This window comes from Vulpes vulpes, chromosome 4 (assembly GCF_048418805.1).
Source record: "Vulpes vulpes isolate BD-2025 chromosome 4, VulVul3, whole genome shotgun sequence".
Taxonomy (NCBI): Eukaryota; Metazoa; Chordata; class Mammalia; order Carnivora; family Canidae; genus Vulpes; species Vulpes vulpes.
In genome coordinates, this window is record NC_132783.1 from 139,640,655 (window position 1) to 139,658,347 (window position 17,693).

Below are 17,693 nucleotides of genomic sequence, written 5' to 3' on the forward strand. Positions count from 1 at the left end.
AGTTCTTGATAAAAAAAAAGTGGATTTCCTCTCTGTCCCTTTTCCTTCTCCAGGCATAAATCTAATGTTTCTGATCTTACTGTTTGCCTGTCTCTGATGCTTGGGCTTCTTTTCTTTTGTGGCCAACTAACGATTAAATAAAAATACTTGAAGCCTGGAGACACTTAACAACCTCAGAGGCCCCAACAAAATGGATGTGCTTACCTCACGTGAAGGAGGGAATGTTTGCAGGAATGAGGACTGCAGAACACATTTCCTTGCTCTCCAACCAGTCAAATGTTCAGTGCTCCTTGAATGTTGCAGTTTCATTGTAGTAACACACAAAATATCACACTTTATCTGAAATCTAAGCACCTGGTATCTTGTTTGAACATTTTAGCCTCTTTCATCCCATTTCCTCTCTCCTTTCCCTAAAATCAGAAAAACATCATAGGCTCCATGGAAGAGGTCTATGAAAATATTAAATTACTGAAACTTGACACTGTAGGGCTTGGCAAAACCAACTGGGGCAAGATGTGTGTCCAATGACTTTTTTTTTTTTTTTTAGATTTATTTATTTATTTATTTGAGATACAGAGAGACGGAGAGAGAAAGAGCAGGGGGGAGGGGCAGAAGGAGTCAGAGAAGGAATCTCAAGTAGACCCCCCACTGAAAATGGAGCCTGACCTGGGGAGAGGCAGGATTTCATGACTCTAAGATCATGACCCCATCATGACCTGAGCCAAAACCAAGAGTTAGACAGTTAACCGACTGAGCCACCCAGGTGCCTGGTGTGTGTGTGTGTGTGTGTGTGTGTGTGTGTGTGTGTGTGTGTGTGTTTAAAGCATCTATTGGGGCAGCTCAGCAGTTTAACACTGCCTTTGGCCTAGGGTGTGATCCTGAAGACCCGGGATCGAGTCCCACGTTGGGCTCCCTGCATGGAGCCTGCTTCTCCCTCTGCCTGTGTCTCTGCCTTTCTCTCTGTGTGTCTCTCATGAATAAAATTAATAATAATAATAATAATAATAATAATAATGCATCTATTGGAAATGTTATGATAACTGATTTTCATCCACACCAGAGTAAGTCACTGAGGAATATCTGATCTTCAGAGGCCGGACTAGTCCCACTATCTTTGCCATAATACAGCACAGAATGCTGTATGATGAGACTCTCAAGTCCATTAAAAACAACAAAATAGACATCAAAAAGGAAGGTCCGGCTTAGAGAAAAAGTATTTATAAAAGCACTAATGCAGATGGTCAGGTCCTAGCCAGCCAGCTGGTGCCTGGGTCTTGACTCTAGTTTTTGGATGGGACAATATTTCACCAGGACTCAAGAAGGAAGAAGGAAACCAAACATCTGAGACCCAGGCAGAAAGCTCCAAACCACGAAGGAGACAACTTGAGGGCATAGTTCAAGACGACAGCTCTTTATTCACATTTAGATGCTTTCCCACACATCCTATCGCAGAAACAAAAGACAGAATAGATTGTTTTCGCATCATCTTATCTGGGAGTATGTGCTCCTGAGAAAATGAAGTCTCATACAACCATGCCCCTCATCTACTTAGTATTGAGTCCCAGGCATGTTCACACCAAGCTTAGCTGGACACGCCTGAGTCAGGGACTAGTAACTAGTACATTTATGTAATGTCAGCCAAGCTGGGAGTTTATGAGGGTGGAATATTTATTAAATACAAACAAATTGAGTGCTAGTTTTATTTGTATTCATCTATCATTGACTCTCTTAAGATAAATTTTAGGACATTATGTATGTAGGTAATCATCAGATATATGAGAATGTGACATAATGTTTATTATGTAAGTTTCCAGATCTATCCCAAGTAAACTCAAAAGAGTAAATTTATGGCCATCTACAATATTTTTTTTTGGCACTAATTATTAAGAATAGTAACAAATATCAATTCATCATTGGGTTGTTAGTTCTGAAAATTAACACAATATTTCCCCTTCATAGGGAAGTTTTTATTAGGATAAATTAGAGTTGGGGTTCCTAGGTGGCTCAGTCAGTTAAGCATCTGCTTTCAGCTCAAGTCATAATCTCGGGGTCATGGGATCTAAACCCACATCCGGCTCCCTGCTCAGCAGGGGATCTGCTTCTCCCTCCCTCTTTCCCTCTGCCTCTGCCCACTGCTCATGTGAGCTCTCTCTCTTTCTCTCTCTCTCTCAAATAAATAAATAAAATCTTTAAGAAGAAAGATAAATTATAGGTAATGGGACACTTTGGGTGTACAAATGAACTTATTGAGACTCTAATTTTATGAATATTTTAATGCCATCTCTTTATATTCACGTTAAAGCATATCTAAAGATTATACAAAGCTAGAGCAAAATCAGAAGCAACAGAAAGCAATTCCAGAACCACTCAGAGTCTAAAAAAATGATTTCACATGTATATTTATGTGTTTTATCTGAACGATCTAGATTGTCCATTGACTTTATTGAGCCCATTAAATTACATAAATATGGGTTATCTGGCTTGCCTAAAATTAAATAAAATAAAGCAGCAGTGTAAGGATAATAGTAATAGGCACAGTGTTGCAGCATTTACTGAACACTATATACTATCATACAAATATTAACTCATTAAATCTTCACATGCCTATAATTATAACAATATAATACAATACAATTGCTTACTCCTTTTTATTAGTTAAAAAAATAGAAACATGTAAACTTAAGTTACTTGTTCAAAGTTTTACAACTGGGAAATAAATAAAAGTCAGATTGGGGATCCAGGTTCTGTGGCTCAAAAATCTATGCTTCTAACCACCACACCAAGGAAGAAGTTGGTACATCAAAGACTCTCTTTATCTTCCCTGAAGCATTTCACTTTTCATTAATTCCATGATTCACTATTTGTGTATAGATTATACAGACAGCTTTAGACAGGGTTTACTAAATTCTTAAAATATCTATGCATTTTATACGAGCAGGGAAATGAAACCTTTACGGGTTGGTGCTGTTGTAATACCCAGGGACCAGACACGACTGAGTTTTTTGGCTAGGGTCCCTCGACTCCTTGGACAGATAAATAATCAAGTTTGCATGAGACAAGGTCTTTCAAGGAAATGTCTATATGATATACGTAGGGATTTAAGCCCCGTACATGCAGTGAGCTGTGAGACTACCATAATCCCTGCCTGGTACAAGAGAGATTTGATTTAATAAGTGCTGATTTTCGCTTTGTAAATAGAGTCAACCTCTCCTCTACTGGGGATTCCAAGGTAATGTAGGCCTCAGGCTGATTTGCATATTTTAAAATTATCAAGCACATTTCAACTAGAGCAACAGTCAGGTATGTCCCAAGGAAGATGCTTTAGCATGAGAAAGAAGGAACAAAATTTAAAATGTCTCTTTTCCTCTTTTTTATTGTCTAGAACAAAATGAATATCTTTATATTCAAAAGCAGCCTTCTGTAATTTATATTGGTTAAATATAGCTGTGATGTTTACTGTGACCCCCCAAAATATTTGTAGGAGTCTTCGCCATGGTCCTACCATCTAAAGTTTATAAGAATTACAAAGAAAATTGGGATGCCTGGGTGACTCTGTGGTTAAGCGTCTGCCTTTGGCTCAGGTCGTGACCCCGGGGTCCTGGGATCTAGCCCCACACAGGGCTCCCTGCATGGAGCCTGCTTCTCCCTCTGCCTGTGTCTCTGCCTCTCTCTCTCCCTCTCTGTGTCTCTCATGAATAAATAAATAAAATCTATTAAAAAATAAAAAAAAATTGCAAAGAGATGGTATTATAAAAGCATTCCTTGATTTATAAAAACACTGACTGAAGCCCAACAGCGTGGGCAGGAACTGTGCTAGGAAATAATAATTAATAAAGAGAGCTACGAGATACAGGATACATCCATAAATGGTTTGTATTTGGAAAGGTTGCACAGACCCAAGTTCTCTCTCTCCCTCTCTGTCTCTCTCTCCCTCTCTCTCACACACACACATATATACCCTTGTGTGTTCTATTGTCATTTCTCTCACACCCATTGCCTTCCTCACTTCTTTTCTTGCTTGCTTTTGTCTGTAGACAGAGATTCCACATCTATCCATATGCATGCATATCAGTATATCCACACATATATGTACACGTACCCACGTCGGTGCTTATAGGGATACGTTATGTGCAGACGCATAATTGGGGAATGATGCAATAGGACTCATGCTGCAATTGCTAGTTAATGTCTAAAATCATAAAACGATAAACTCTTCCGATGCAAGTGGATAAGGAGAGAGAACATTATTTAAGAGTGTTCTAGGCAGGAAAACAAGGGACATTGAGGGGGGAGCCCAGTTTCCTTAGGAAGGCACAGGAAGGAAACTGGGGTATGAGAGACATGAGGACAATTTGGTGTGGCTGCACCCCAGGGCTGCCAGGGACCATGAGATGAGACGGGAAATACATAGGCAGTGTCAGCATCAGGAAGAGGGATGGATATAAAAATAAAATGCTATTCGTATTATCTAAAGGAACATTTTTTTTTTTTAAGAGAGCACCAGGCACAGTTCTTCATTTTGGCTAATTATTCGGGCAGCAATGAAGCACACTGCGTGGATCACAAGGGCAGGAGTTGAGAGTCTGAAGCAACGCTGAGCAGAGGAGGGATTTAAGATACATTTAAGTGGGTGATCCACAGGACTTTGTAATTAGGTCGATAAAAGGTTTGAGGGAGAGAGGAGAGCAAGAGAAAAAGCTATTTTCTAGCTTCCTACCAGAAGAACTTGTTTGAAGAGAAAGATGGGGATTTCAGTTTGATTTGAACCTTTTGAATTGAGATGCCTGTGGAAAGACAGTAGGTTTTAAGTATCTGAGAGTAGGTGTGTTGATCTGAAGTAGACACATGACACATAAGTAAAAACAGACAGGTTTGACCTCAGCTCCACTGTTTAGAGTCACGTAGCTGGGGAAATGCACAGTATTGCCAAGTGTGATGAGATACATAAATCCGTCCAAGAAATAACACGCATGGAAATTATACAAAAAATCCACTTGCAACTCTCTGGTTATTCCATGGAAAGTTGCCTTAAATTAAACCATTAGGTATTTTGCAAAGTGAGATCCAGAGTTCCTCTGAATTCTCCAGAGGAAAGATGAAAAAGACCCCTGGGTAGGTATAGATATAAATGTACAAACCAGCTGTGCAAATAAGTTTAGCTGTGCCCGAGTTTTTTGTAAGCCTTCTGGGAAACACACTGCAAACAGAGGGAGTATCTGAGGCGATGTAATCTGTTTCCGAATCACTAATTTAAGATTACCGTAAACTCCCGGAGTCCTATATACATTTTCGTTTCTATACATCGCAATTGTGTGCAGCTCTGGGTGCCAATTGCCTCTGAGACAAGCTCCAAGATATGTTATTGGGATGGATTTCCTACCCTCCGGGGATCAATGGCAGCTTCTCTAAAAGCTTCGTCCTGTTGCTTTCCTCACTGAACAGAAAACTAAGCCATCACACAGCATCTCCTCTTGCTCTAATTCAACTTCAATGCCCAAAGCTAAGTTGGCAATCACGTCTCCAGTGCTCACAAATTTAGGTTTCCGTCTTTCCTCTGGTGAGACTCTTGAGTTGCAAAGCCTCATTCCTTTGTCAATCTCTGGTGTGACTTTCAGCTCTCCTCTCCTTTCTCCTAAATGCCCATTTAGCATTGCATAATTTCCTTAACTACTGTGCAGTTTCCTCCAAGGAGCTTTAGCTTGTTTTTAATTTCTTCCTGTTCAGCTCATTAAAAAACATCTTTTAAGCATTATACAATGGAATGGTTTATAAACGTGCATAATTGTGTCGTTTTTCTTAAAGCAAGTATTGTTTGAGATGATTATGCGGCACAGAGATGTTACAATAAGATTACACACAAAGCAAATAAAAAAATTAATGCTAAATTATTTTGTTGATTCATATATGTGGTGGTTGTTTTTTTTTTTTTTTTTTAACCACAATGCTGGAAATGTAGAGAGGTCTTATGTAAATGTGAAGAGAAACAAGGGCAGGGAACAAAGGAAAAAGACAAATTATATCTCTTTGAACCTTCTTGTTTTTTATCAACAAAACAAAACAAAACAGCAGTATTTGTTGCGGGCTCAAAACCTGAGTTTGCCCTTGTTGCCCTCCCAGTTGTTTTCTGGCATCTCCTTTGTGGTTTCAGAGGATGTCACCTTGTCACATCTCTTACTTTGCCTGTCTCATGTCTTTCCTCCAAAGCTTCTTATGTTGAGCCGTCAGTTATTTCTAGTTCTAGCACACACAGATCTGTAGTGTTTTTAATATTCAAGTGCAAAGGTCCCATTGATCAAATCTTTGGTAAAATAAGTGACCTGAAATGTTTAGTCTTGAATCCTAGAAAACCAGAAACACATCACGATTGTTTGAAATCTTCAATAATGAAATTTCAGATGTTGCGTGAGGCTCTCCATAATGGTCTCAAGGTGCGCTTACCATTTATTTTGCCCAGTTCTTGGGAAGTCTGTGCAGCAATCACCTTTTAGGTTTCTACTGCTAAATACAACTTTCCATACGTGATACAGAAATGGCAATTCCTCCTTGCATTCATGCCTTTGTGCTCAAGTCGATAACCAAACTAAGAACATACTCACCAGGAAGAAACATTTATCTGCTCTAAACATTAAAAGAGAAGCAAATGATTCAATCTGACACCTGGGAATGAGTTTAAAACAACTATAAATTGGAATTGATAGGAAAGCGTACCACATAATTAAAGCTCCATCAACTGTAAGATAAAAAATAAGGAACATGCAAATAGATGTCTTTAAGGAAAAATGAAGCTTAAGATGGGTGACAGGAGCTACTTTGCTTTTGTCAGCATATGCATAACAATCTGTCTCCTTTCTAATGCCCCTCCTGCTGCTCTTCTCTACATGGTAAACACCCTTGCAGGCTCTTAGTGAAAGTAATTTCTGTTTGTTTGACAAAGCAGGAGACTTGTGTTCAACAGACTACTCTTGGAAATGAATTAGGAAATATGAATGAATAGCCCTTCCATATATTTAAAATGTAGAAATGCAGTCTGGTAACTTTGAAATAAACAAAAAAAAAATCTCCCTTAATAGGTTGACGAACGTGAACATAATTCCAGAGAAAACATTATTAAATTATATATGTTGGGCACCGAATAAATCGTTGAACAAATGAATTACTGAAGTTGTCATGTAATTAAAACCATCACGAATGTGTGTGTATTTTATGTGGGTATGCAGCATACGTATCTGGATAATTTAGCTCTCTGAATCACTTAACATAGAATTACATTTATGCCATCTTGATGAATGCGCTCAATCTTAATCATGGAAAGAGTGAAACTTTTCTGGAAAGTAGGAGACACCTTGAAAATACTCTTATTAATGTCTCAGGGATAAATAAATGTATGTATGCATATGTATGTAGACACATATTCACAGCTCACCTACTATATGTGGTGTGTGTGTGTGTGTGTGTGTGTGTGTGTCCCTTCCAATAAATCACTATGGAAGACAACTGAGATACAGATATCTTAAGTTTAGGCTTATTATAATATGAACCAGTGAAACATGATTACTTTCCTGTTTAAGTCTCAGAAGGTACTGAAAATTAACATATATAATGCCTACTCCCCCCAAAAGAAAATGAACTTTGCAGTGGAGAAAGAGCCTGCACCAACCAAGAAATAAAATGAAATGATAAATAATGTTGGATCCTTGACCAGAACTATAATGACAAGTTGAAAGCAGACGGATTTTCAGAAGCTAAGCATGTGCCTAAAAATACAAGTAATCTCAAAAATGTCCAAGCTAAAAATAATAAGTGGGAGAACAAACTCCCGGAAACAATACTCAGTGGAATCTATGTGACAATGAAATTAATGAAACAATAAAATGTTTTGTTCTTTTGTTCTCTCTCGGTCTGTTAAAAGAAGGTCCATGATGTGTTAATCTTTCACCAGAACCTGATAATCTCTAAAATCGTCAGGAATGTTTTCTAGTGAAATATTTAAAAATATTTTGCATCAAAGTATTAAGTTTATAGATTTTTTTTTTAAAAGTAAAGAAACAGAAGCCACCTCTTTCATCCTTCCTCACCTGTAGCTCTAATTGTCACAGACAATTTTAAACAACTTTAAACTGTTATTTTTAGTTCATCTAGGTTAAGCTACAATTCTGTAAGCAATGTCTTCTTATTATTTGTTGAAATATTTTTATATATCACCTTTTGACTTCCTTTCACAATCAATGAAAATAGAGCTCAAGGAACATTCCAACCAGTTATCCCCCAGATGTAATCATATCCGTGTTTTTTCCCATTTCTCTACTGCTTATCTTAGCAAATTTAAACAGTATGTGATTATATTTTTTATATCCACCATTCTGTCTCTCTCTTTCTGTCCCAATAGCATTTTCAATAGAAGCACGATATATATATAGATAGATTTTAATTGTTTAAAAAACCCTGCAATTTTCAAAATGAGCTTATCAAAATACTATGCTTTAACTATGTAAAATGTTTATCTTTTGTGCCAAAATATTTAATAGAGAATACTTTGGCTCTCAAGCGACTCGGAGACAAAGCCAGACATTTTATTCCCCATGCAATAATTTCAACTATTGAATATTAGAGATCCTCTTTAGCAAAGTTGTATTTTTTCCAAGATATTACAGCTTTGTGCTTTTAATATGGGTACAGCTGCTCAGAGTTTGTCAGTGAGCAGCCCTATAGCATTTAGCTTCCTGTTGGCAGCTGTAGGGTTACACACCTAGAGTCCTCAGCATTCCCATTCCAATATAGGCTGGCGATCTTTATAGCTCAGGAAATCCTGCCATCTCAGACTTTCCTTTTTTACTTTCGTAATTTAGATACAAAACTGTCTAGATCTCATGTATTCCCATATCTCGTTTTAGCCCCTAATTTTCCTGAATGCATTCTTCATTAGGATCTTTTAAAAGGCCCAAAGGGAGGGAAGTTTCCTGAGTCTAAAACTACCTTTATCCGGTTATCACGCTTGATGAATATGCCGATGAGGGCCACAATAATTTTATCAACAGCTATTGATGACATTGCTCAGTGTTTCTCTAGCATCAGGGGTTACCTTGAAAGGTCCATTGACATTTTAATCCATGTCGTTTTTTTTTTTCCAACTCACAGTTACCTATTAATTTTCAATGATGTGTACTTCCTTCCATTTATCCTCTAGTTCACAAGTTCCTTCCTTAGATGATCATAATCTTCAGTAAGAAATTTAGAATTCATTTGTTTATTTTGTTGAGAGAGGGACAGAGATAGTGAGAGAGAACACAGGCAGGGAGAAGAGGGAGAGCAGGAGCCTGGTGTGGGGCTCGATCCCAGGTCACCTGAGCTGAAGACCCACCCTTAACTGACAGAGCCACCCAGGCACTGTAACAAGTTTATTTACCTATTCTCAGGCCGAATTTGAGTTCTCTTATTTTTCTTTCTTTCCTCCTATCTTACAAATAGTAATTCCATGTGGCATTTCTGCAACTATTCCCACATACGTTGCTGGATTTTGTTTATGCTACTATTTAACTTCACATTGTATAGTCCCATATTGTTTCCTGTTATGAACGGTTCATTTGTGTCCCCTAAAAAATATACATATTTTTTTCTTTTTTTAATAAGATGTATTCATTTATTTTGCAAAGAGAGAGGAAGAGAGAGTGATCACGAGTGGAGGAGAGGCAGAAGGAGAGGGGGCGAGAGACTCTCAAGTAGACTCTACACTGAGCGTGGAGCCTGACACAGGGCAGGATCTTACAACCCTGAGACCATGACCTGAGGTGAAACCAAGAATTGGATGCTCAATCAACTGATCCACCCAGGTGCCCCTAAAAAGCATATTTTTAAATGTGTTACACAGCAATATGTCAGAATGTGACCCTATATAAAAATGGGGTCTTTAGAGAAGTAATCAATCTAAAAGGAGGTCTTTAGGGTTTGGGCTTTAATCCAACATGACCAGAGACCTTATAAAAAGGGGCAGTTTGGACATAGAAGCATTCTCGAAGGGAAGACAATGTGAACACACAGGAAGAAGGTGGCCATGTAACTGGAATGATGTTTTACAAGTCAACGAACACCAAGGATTTTCGGCAAACCCAGAAGCTAGAAGAGAGAGGATTCTCTCTATAGAGAAAGATAGCCAAGACGGAAAGCATGGCCCTGGCATAGGCAGATCTCAGACTTCCAGGCTCCAGGACTGAAGACAAATCCCCATTGTTTTAAGCCACCTAGTTTTCTGCACGTTGTTAAAACAGCCCTAGCTAATTAATACATCTCCCAAAGTCATTGTGCCAGATTTAATACCCATCAGCTCCGCATAATAGTTCTCATTATACCACATACTTTTAATACTTGGTTTTGTCGCATTTAATTTTTGCCAGTTTAGTAGGTATAAAATAGTATCACATCATGGCCTTAATTTGCATTCACTTGATTAAAATGCAGTATATTTTTGTTTGTCTTTCTTGTTTCCCCTACTATGAACTGTTCGCCGTTCACTCCTTGACTAATTTTTCTGATGGCTTGTCTGCCTTTTCTATGGATCTTCAGAGATACTATGTTTGTGAATATGAAATAATTTTCTTCTCTTTATTTGTGACATGTTTCACTTTCTCTATATTGTCTTGTATTTATAGAAGTGGTTAATTAGAGCATAGATTGATTTATCAAACTTCTATTTTATGTTTTGTTAATCATTTGTCTCATTTTAGAAATCCTTCCCTTACTAAGGATTGCTAAATTATTGGCCTACTTTTACTTGTAAATTAAAGTTCTAGAAGCAATTTGTGTGTGTGTGTGTGTGTGTGTGTGTGTGTGTGAGTGAGCTGAGCAAAACCAAAAAGATACTGGCTTAGAATTTTTAACTAAATTTTTTGCATATGTAAGGAAATTAAAGAGGGACCTTTGCAGAATAAAGCTGGGAATTAACACATCTCTGTGTCATCACCCTCCTGTGTAGGTTAAAGCTGTCTTTAGGGATGTCTGGGTGGCTCAGTGTTGAGTGTCCGCCTTTGGCTCAGGTCACAATCCCAGGGTCCTGGGATCCAGCAGGCAGCCTGCTTCTCCCTCTGCCTATGTCTCTGCCACTCTCTGGGTCTCTCATGAATAAATAAATAAAATCTTTTTTTAAAAAGATTGTCTTTAGCAATAAAATAATAAGATTATTGTACAGATATGACTTACTCAATATTTTGTAGTTTAAGGATTATTCTGAAACACGAAGGAAAACGAGAGGACACATGATGTTAATCCGAAGAAGTGATCTTGTCATAATCAAGGCAAAGAAACCTGTAACCGTCTGGTGGGGCAGCATTAATCTTCATTAGGAAATTTCAAAAGCTTAATTGTAAAGATAGTTGATGAAATATTCCATTAAAATATTAAAGAACCATTTGCGTGCTAAGAATATATAGATCCATATGAATGTACAAGTATATATATACACATGTATGTGTGTGTGTCCATATGTATTTATGTGTGCATGTGTGTGTGCATCACAGCAGGCACTGAAGGCATTTGATATGTTGTTCCAGATCTTATGGCATCTAACTCCATCATTTTCCTTCCTTTGTGTCTTTTTGAGGCAAATATTTACAACTCTGTTTTCACGGAGCTATAATATTTCTTTTGTCTTAATGTCTCCCTTTTGTAAAAAGCACTTGAAAAAGAAAAGTATGGCAAGGGGCAGTGAAGACAGGTCCTCCCAGGTAGCATAATTTCAGTGGTTTTCTCATCCTGACACGGATTCTCCCTAAAGTAACTGTGGGCTGCCTTAGGATCCTGTGTTGATGGATGCCACCGTGACGTCTTTCACTCTTAGCGGTTGAAATTCTTATGTCTGTAAAATTATAGTTCTTTAGGGTCATTTGAACCCATAATATGGACATAAAATGTTATGAAGGGTGGTTTGTGTCTAGATCATTCTCCGTGCAAAACACTAGTCCTGGTTTATCAAGGAGACTATTTGTGTCATGAACCAGTTTTTAGATTACTTGGAGGTAGATGTATGGACACCTTGCTTCAAAAGGGCATAAAAAGCACGGTCAATTTTATAGAAATAACAAATATCCTCAGGCCAAAATGTGACTTCAGTTTTCTGTTTGCTTCTGTAGGGTCTCATTTTCTGTCAATTCGGGGCTTGTACTTCTTTAATACCTTCAAATATCTTCAAACGTATATTTCTACCTTATTATATGATCCACAGTTGTTTTTCAGCTGAACTGAATTATCTAGCTGGCAATGCCAGAAGCCTGATTTAATGTTTTTTTTTTTTTAAATCAACTAAATTATTATACTATTGATGGTAAAATTTTCAAAATTATGAACAATAGAAAGAAGTTGATTTTTGTGTTTTTCTATGATCCCGTTAATCTGACATTTCAATTTCTGTCTGAAGAAATCCTGATCTTACTTTCTTTTCCATTCCTCCAATTTAGAACAGAAAATCTCCAAGAAAATTTACTATATGTTATAGAGAACACTGGTGGCCAGTGTTTGGGCATTAGGGTTGTGTTTTATGCTAGTGGAATAAAATTTGAGACCTTTCCAGAAACAACAATTAAAATAAAGATGTACAGCTAGTTATAAGAATGAATTTATAACATCAATTTTAATATTATAATACTTTAAAATATTTTTATTCTATTATAGTATAGGATTTTCCCTGATGCTGTAGAAACTTAAACATTAACATTATAAACCAAACACTCTAGATTCCTTTTGAAGGATACAGATATTTTATTTTAAAAACCAAGATCAATTAACGAGTTAAAAGGCGATCCGTTACTGTTATTTCTATTTTTATATCAAAAATATAATTAGATTTCTTATTTCAAATACAAATCATTACCTTCCTTCTGGCTTTTTGACACATTTGTGCATTATGAAGCAAAAGTTATTCCATTTATTGTAAGTTTTGAATACCACATTGTTTTCAAAATTATGGCTCTATCTCCACCAAAAGACTTGAGATATAGCTGATTATAGGGCTTGGTCAGACAAAATATAAGATGAACTCATAACATTTTGTCATGCCAGGTATTAAGGAAGTACTCAAAAATAAAGTGATGGGTCACCTGTCTGACTAAGTTGGTAGAGCATTTGACTCCTGATCTGTGGGTCATGAGTTCCAGCCCCATGCTAAGTGTAGAAATTAATTTTAAAAAATGATGGAAGCATATTGAAAAGACATCATAAACAACCTAAAAGGTCACCCATTGATAAACCTATAAGAATTTGCAGAAAATGATATATAGGATATTTTTGGATTAGGATACATAGTATAAAACAAAACATCATTGAGTCTGTACTGGTAAAAATATGTGAAAGAATCAACAAAATGGAAAATCATCATTAAAAAAAATCACAGTAGGGGTGCCTGGGTGGCTCAGTGGCTGAATGTGTCTGCCTTCAGCTCAGGTCATGATCCTGGGGTCCTGGGATCGAGTCCCGCATCGGGCTCCCTGCCTGGAGCCTGCTTCTCCCTCTGCCTGTGTCTCTTCCTTTCTCTCTGTGTCTCTCATGAATAAATAAATAAATCACAGTATTAATTATTGCAGATAAGATCTCAGATCAATATTATAATCCATGGGCAGATTTTCAAGGAAAATCAGAATATTTGCATATCTTAAAGTATATCTCCCAAGATATGCATTAATGATTTTAAAAAATACTTATTAGTCATGGAGGAAACTGACAGAAATACCGTCTTAACCATGTGATCAAGACATATTAACATCTTATGCTCCATGATATATATATATATATATGATACACTGAGAAGAGATCACTTCTGTGTACTGTCAACAAAAATGCAAAACCTCAATCTAATCATGAGAAAATATAATATAGACCCAGACTGAAAGACATTTTACAGAGGAACTGATCAGTATTCCTTAAAAGTGTCAAGGTCATAGGTGTCAAGGTCATAGAAGACAAGGAAAGACTAAAAAATTCTCAGATTGGAGAGAGTAAGAAAACATGACAACCGAATGCAAATTAGGATCTCTGCAAAGACTTTAATGAGAAAGCTGGTGAAATCCAAACAAGGTCTAGAACTAGTTAATAGTGAAGTGATTAAAATAGCATTTCCCTAAAACTAAACTTAATGTAAATGATGGTAAATCAAAAATTAAAAATGAACTTGCTGAATGTTATACAATTCGATGTGATGGATCTTGAATTTTAGTGCACACTATATAACCCCTGGGCTCTTGTCTGGTGTTGGTGTCAGGATTATACTGATCTCATGATGAGGTGGGGAAGAGGCCTCATTTACTTTACTCCAAAAGACTTTACATAAGAACAGAAAGCAGGGGGCACCTGGGTGGCTCAGTAGTGGAATGTCTGCCTTGGCCCAGGGTTTCATCCTAGGGTCCTGGGATCGAGTCCCACATTGGGCTCCCTGCAGGGAGCCTGCTTCTCCCTCTGCCTGTGTCTCTGGCTCGCTCTGTGTGTCTCTCATGAATACATTAATAAAATTTTTAAAAAAGAAAAAAAGAACAGAAAATAAGGAATCTTTTGTTTTATAATTGTTCCTTCAAAATATTTGAGGTGCTAATATTTAGGAGGGTGGATCATTTAAATCATATAATATATTACATATTATATTATGTGTTAAATCATATTTTAAATCATGCTTTATTTCCTCTTTAGTAGCTTTGATATATTTTTTAATTATCTTTAGGAATTTACCACTCTAGCTAACTAGCTAATTTTATTGACTTACTAGTGTTCATAATAGGCTCTAATCGCTTAAGTCACTACATTTTCTCTAGTAGCATTTTTAAAAATAATTCTTAATATGTTTTGCTCTTTCTTTTTCATGAATCATTTCATCATATCTATTTATTTTGTGAGTCCTTTTAAAAAACTAACTTTTGACATTTTTATTCTCTTGTTCTTATATTTGTTTTCAACTTGATTACTTTCTGTTTTTATCGTAATTATTTACTTTTTTTTTCTTTCATGGTTATTATGTCTTTCTTTCCTAGTTCTTATGTTTAATGCTTAGCTCATTAATTTCAGCTTGTCTTTTCTTTGTATAAAAACACATAAAGTTATAAATATTCTTCTCTAAGTAGAATTTTTTTCTATGCCTCATGTTTTAATTTCTTTTCATTGATTTTTCAATTATTTTTAGATCTCTATATTTGTATCATACTTGAACCATCAGTTACATAGAAATTACTTTTTTTCTTTTAACTTTTCATGGATATGAGTATTTGGGAGTGATCTTTTTCATATTAACCTCTGACTTAATTGTAGCATGATCAGAGAATTTAGTTGATACCGATTTGTTAAAATGCATTCAAACATATCTAATAATTTAATTATTTATCAAATGGGATTCAAAGTTTCATGTCCACTTTAAAAAATCTGTATTCTCTAGAGTTTTGTGCAGATTTCATATACATATCAATCAAATAATTCATATTATTTGCATTTATTTTGTTAAATATTCCATATATTCCATGTTCTTGGGCTGGTTAATCATTACCTGAAAAAAAGTATTATTGGGGCTATATTTCACATATACTCTCAATCTGAGAATAAATAATCATGGTTGAAGATTTTAACAGAAAGTAACTTCTAGAGACATTGCAAACTAAATGATGAAATTAAAAAAAATATCCTAACATCAATAATATGTGGCTTCAGTAGAGCAATGATATTCTTATTATATTTTATAAAGCTACCTCTACTACAGTGTAATAAATCAATTTATCCATTTATTTTGCTGCTATAAAATTTAATTTTTTAAAGAAAGTTCTTGTAGTAAATAGGTTGAGTTGGTGATGTCCTATGATGAAATAGTGTTTTCAAAGGAAGAGTCAGAGGTTGCCAGGCAAAGAGTTATGTGGAAAATCAAAATAAGAAAAACATATTGGAAAAACCTAAACCTAAAAAGAGACAGTATTGTGGAGAATATTAGTTAAGAGAAAGGATAATAAGACAGAGAAGCCAATTTATGGAATGCCAGCTTATGTATGTTTTATTTTAAGAATAATGGGACCAATCAAAGAAGTTTGAAGCTCTGAATAATTATCCATAAGATCAATGTTCTGAAAAGGTAATAAAGAATATGATGAGTAGCTGTTGTGAGTAATATGTAGAATGAGTAGGAGTAGTTTTTCAATAAGCCTATATTCATCAAGGTTATTGATGAAGCCTCTGAGGCAGTCATGTGAAGGAGGTGAGTGAGAGCCATCTGAACATGCAGGTAGAGAGCCAATAGGACAGTAGCCAAGCAATGAGTTGAGAGTTGCTTTCAATAATCTGTTACCAAAAATAGATGGAGAGGAAAATGTAAAAACAAACAAACAAAAAACAGTCTGAAACCAACTGGGGGTTACTGGAAGCCAAGTCTTATTGCTGTCTCCTGATGAAACGACATCCCAAAGGAAACAGATAGAGGTGCCTGGGTTAGGTGGTTAGGGCTGCCATAACAGCCCTATTGAGTGGCTTAAACTACAGAAATTTGTTTTCTCACAGATTTTGAAGCTAAAAGTCCAAGATTGAGGCCCAAGATCAGCAGGGTTGGTTTCTTCTGAGGCCACTGGTTGGCTTCCAGATGGCTGTCTTCTCCCTGTGTCTTCACATGTGCTCTGTGCCTGTGTCCAGAACTCCTCTTCTTGTAAGGACACTGGCCATATTGGATTAGAGCCCACCCTAATGATCCCCTTTAACCTTAATTATCTCCTTATAGACCCTCTCTCCTAATGCAGCCACATTCTGTGGTACTGAATGGGGGATCGAGCATCAATATGTGCATTTTGAGGAGCACAGCCTCCAAACACTTACTGTAATACTGTAACAGCACCATTTTCTCGAATCTGGTAAATTCCATTGTGATTATAAGAGGGTAGTGGGAGAAGACTTTTACGTGAGGGAAATACCACATGGAAAACAGAGAGAGATTTAGGAAATTGAGATTTAGACAGGAAAACTTTGAAAAGTCCAGTTTGGTGAAAATCTTTCATAGAAGTGACTAAAGGAAAATACACTGAGAAAGATACACTCAAGAAAGAGCATAACTGGATAAGAGGTCTGGGCTTTCTTGTGTCTATTCAGGAGAATTCTGTGAGGTTTAGGAGCATGAAGGTGCTCCAATCAGAAGTGTGCTTCAGGTAGATTAATCTGTCAGTAATATGTAGTTTATGGTCAGATGCTAGAACATAAATCTCACTAGGAGAAGAGGTTGGTTCCCACTGGAAGCACAAGTAGGTGAGCTGGAGGCTTAGATAAAATCCTGTTTTGCACTGGAATAGAGGGGAGTTTGTCAGAATTGACACTGTGAACGGCCTCTTTGTATTTCTCCCACAGACCATCCTTTGTTTCTCCTGCCACAAAGAGAAAGAGGATTCCTCCGTACTAACAGCTGATTTCACAGAATTTTGTGACATTCGGTCCTTTAGCAGAAATAACCTAACAATAGTCAATAACTAAATACAACAGAGGGAAAAACAATTAAATATAAATTTTCACTGTATATGCTGGGATTCATGGTGATTGTATAAACACGAGTACCTCTCTGCAGTCAAAGCTGATCTCTAGTAGTTATTTGTGCAAAAAAAAAAAAAAAAAAAAAAAGACAATGTGCTCATTTTCAAGCCAGAATTGTTAACACTCTTAGAGGCTGGTATTCACTATTTGTAATATGCACAGGCCCAAGCCCTCAAATTCCA

The 17,693-nt window shown here is 36.6% G+C and overlaps 1 protein-coding gene across 2 annotated transcripts in view; it reads left to right on the forward strand.

The window, feature by feature from the left end:
* CDH10 (cadherin 10) overlaps nucleotides 1-17,693 on the forward strand; it is a 174,557-nt gene that overhangs the window by 128,536 nt on the left and 28,328 nt on the right. The gene's annotated exons all lie outside the window — the stretch shown is intronic.